A 4,037-nucleotide genomic window follows, 5' to 3' on the forward strand; every position below is an offset into this window, starting at 1 on the left:
TCCAGGCATTTCTGGCTCCAAAGCTGTGCTGTCCCCATTACAAATAGGTTTTGATGTTATATTTACCAAAGAATTATGAACTTAAATTTAAGCATTTGGGTCAGGGTTGAACTACAGTTAAGTTATTTTACATAACAAAAATTGCACTTTTACAATCAACTTTTTCTCCTCATTATCTGTCTAATGTGAGTCTATTTTCAGTTTTCCCAAACTAAGACCAGAACCTACTCAGAAAACAAATGTATTGTTGAGGAATTCTCTCTCAAGACTTTGCCTGTGACAATGAGTTTGATGGCTTTTCGAAACCAAGGATAAAAGAAAGCATAAATCAAGGGGTTCATAGCTGAGTTATAATAAGCAATCCAAACCAGTATTTCATAAACATATGTGGGAGTGATGAAACCCAGGAAGGCATCAATGATGGAATCCAGGAAGTAAGGCAGCCAGGAGACCAGAAACGCTAGCACTGCCACGCCCAGTGTTCTCGCTGCCTTTCTCTCCCTCTTGGCCACTCTGTCTTGGTAGCTTTCTGAGCATCGCCCAGGCTTATTGCTCAGACTCTCAATTTTTCTAGCCTGTTGTTTAGCAATGAGGAAATTTTGGAGTAAAGAACTATCATCGCAAGGGTGGGGATGAAAAATAATAGAAAATTCACCAATACCCAACTCTGATTCACTGCAATTTGACAGCCTCCCACACAGGTGAGAGCACTTACTAGATCCTCCAGTCCAGCTGCATTTGCTCCTGTGCCAAGAAGGGAAAAAGTATAAATAATGGGAAAGAGCCAAGAGAAGACAATACACATGCCAGAAACAGATACAGTGAACTTTGTTGGATAAACCAGGGGATCAGTGACGGCAATGTACCTGTCCAGAGAGATAAAGCACAAGTGGTAGATGGAAGCGTAACAGAATGAACCTTCAAAACAAGTGTGAAATTTACAGTAACTTTCCCCAGAGTACCAGCAGCTCTCCATGGACCTCACTGTGCTGAAGGGTGTCACAGTCACTCCCACCAAGAAGTCTGCACAGGCCAGGGAGGTGATCAAGAAATTGGCTGGAGAATGCAGCTGCTTGAAGTGGAGAATGGAAATCATTACCAAGAGGTTTCCAAATACAGTCCGCACAGCTCCAAAGATGAACACTGTGTGCAGAATGAGGCGGGGACCTGGTGAGTAGGGGGTTTTCACACAGGATCCGTTCAGGTGCTCGTAGCAGAGCTGCACAACTGCAGCAGAAGGAGACGCACTGCTCATGATTCTTTGATTTGATACTTGGAAACCTGTCACCCTCTGTGGCTCAGGATGTCACTCCAGTTTTCAAAGTCCTTAAAAAAAATAAATACATACAATATGTTAGTAATTTCCAGCATATTCTGTCTCCATTTCTTTGTAAGTGCCAATCTTTATTTTCTTTTTTAAAAATATATTTGTTTGCTGTGTTGCATCTTAGTTGCATCATGTGGGATCTTTCGTTGCATGGCAGGGACTCTCTAGTTGCTGCTTGTGGACTCAGTACTTACAGTGTGTGGGTTTAGTTGCCCTGCAGCATGTGGGATCTTAATTCTCCCACCAGGGATCAAACCCGTATTGCCTGCATTGCAAGGCAGATTTTTAAACACTGGACCACTAGGGAAGTCCCCAAATCCTTACTTTCGTGTTTAGAAAGTGATTCATATCTTGTAAAATAATTCACTTACAAATGCATTAACAGTTAACTTAAATCATTAAATTATTTAAGTTAAAAAAATGTATTCTTTTGCACTACCTGGTACTTCATGTCTGAGAAGTGCTGGTCTTCAAGAAGCTGTTATATGATGCTTGTTCAAGTGCTACATTTTATAGGACCCTTTTCCTAATTTATCAGAGCAATGATAATGCCCCAAACACTCTATCCCCTCAGGAAAGGAGCCAAATGATTCCAATACCCAAAACACTTAAGATTGTATCCCCATAGTGGAAGGTGTAGAAAGAAAGGAAATTTTAAATCATGATTGTGTTTATGCTAAAAATAATTTTATGCCCTACTAATTTTCTGATGACATTTGACCTTCTCATGAAATAGAAATGGGAATAGTCTCCTTAAAAACTTGCTCAAGATTTGAAAGCCATATTGTTTATTCTTACTAATTATGGTGACTCAATTTTCATTTTGTAAGGACCACTGGTTGTTGATTCCCGTTTGTCACTAGAAGTCTTTCAGAGAAGTTGTTAAGCTCTTACAGTTCTAGTTTGGGTGAAGAGATTAAATACAGAATTATATTAAAATCTAGACTGTTTCAGGTTTAGTTTTAATAATCCTGATTTGGAAAACTGAACGTGGAGAATCCAAAACGTTTCCTCATAGAAATACATGAAGGAAGAGTAAGTACATCTTAAAAGCAGTTCATGCAAAGGTTTTTATTTTGGAGAGGGAGGAATTTTGTTGTTTCTAAATGGGAACTGTTGGGGATATATTAAAGAAAATAATATTAAAAATGTATTTTGGGAATGTGAATATTCCTATATTATACTATGAATTTTACCATTGACAAATTCTCCTCTTAGAGCTCTAGAACAGAACTCAACTTAGACTTGAAAAAAATTTCTTCTGATGAGTGGCTTCTGGTCATTTTACAAAATCAGCTTTCTAAATCTGAGGTGTAGTTTATATTTGAAATTTTCACACTTTTAAAGTGAACAGGTTGTGGAATTATGGTAACTGTCTCCACCCATGTAACCACCCCTGCAATCAAGGTATAGAATAGACTGTTTCCAACACCTCAGTTCAGTGTCTGTGCAATATTCATCCATTTATTTGGTGTATAAGGAATGCATTCCCAGTTATTTGCTAAGGAGTGATCTACTGTAGGAACATACCACAATTGTTTTATTCGTATATATTTTGATATTCATTTGGACTCTTGTTCACATTAGGGCTGTTATTAGGTGTTGCTAAGAACACTCATATATAATTGTCTGCATAGACATGTGTTTCATTTCTTTTGGGTAAATTGCTGGCCCTAATGGAAAATATATGTTTAACTGTACAAGAAAATACAAACTATCTTCTAAAGTAACTGTAGCATTTTATACTCCCACCAGCAATTTATGAGTGTTCTAAATGCTTCAAGTCTTCTTCAACATTTGCTATTTACATGTTTTTAAATTTAACCATTCTAGATGGTGTATAGTCACATCTCATGCTTTTAATCTAATGAATGGTGGTATTGAAAACCTGTTCATGTTATTATTGACCACTAATGTATCCACTTTTGGTGACATGTCCATTAAAAATTTTGCCCATTTTTTACTTGAGTTCTAAAATTTCTTATTATTGAGTTTACTGGGTACCAGTTCCTTTGGCATATATCTTCTGAATATTTGACTGAATATTTGACTTTAGTTTCCTGAATAGTTTCCTGAGAATGTCTTTTAAAGAATAAAAGGTTTTATTTTTAATGAAGTCCAACTTACTATTTTTCTAATGGCTAGTGTTTTGTTTTTTTTTCCCTTGCCTAAGAAAATTATCTAATGCAGTCACAACTATTTTCTTCTATGCTTCTTCTAGAATTTTTATAACTTTACTGCTAGTGTTTTATGACTCACATAATATTAATTTTAAATATGTTATGAGGAGGGGTCTGAGGTTTATTAGGAGAATGAGTAGTACTATAAGGATATTTAGTAATTCCAGCAGCGTTTCTTGAAATCACTATCTTTCTCCAGTGATCCATGTTTGTTCATATCAAAAATCAATCAATCATATGTGTGTGGATTTATTTCTAGATTCTCTTCTATTCTGTTGATCTCTATTTCTATATTTAGGTCAATACCCTTTTGTCTTGACTGAAACTTTACCTTAAGTCTTAAAGCCAAGTTGTGTAAACCTTTTACTTTTTTGTCTTTTCCAAAATTGTTTTGGCCATCTAATGTCTTTATTTTTTATAAAACTTAAAACTACCTTGTCAAAAAAGAAAAAAACAAAACAAAACCCAGCAGTGTTCATTGTTATAAAATTGAGTCTTTAAAACAATTATGAAGAGGGGCACTGGAATAT

At 36.0% G+C, this 4,037-nt stretch overlaps 1 pseudogene; it reads right to left on the bottom strand.

The window, feature by feature from the left end:
* Positions 1-224: 224 nt before the first annotated feature.
* LOC133254448 (trace amine-associated receptor 7a-like) lies at positions 225-1,271 on the bottom strand (annotated as a pseudogene).
* Positions 1,272-4,037: the final 2,766 nt, after the last annotated feature.

The sequence above is a fragment of the Bos javanicus genome, chromosome 9 (assembly GCF_032452875.1).
Source record: "Bos javanicus breed banteng chromosome 9, ARS-OSU_banteng_1.0, whole genome shotgun sequence".
In the NCBI taxonomy this organism is placed as follows: Eukaryota; Metazoa; Chordata; class Mammalia; order Artiodactyla; family Bovidae; genus Bos; species Bos javanicus.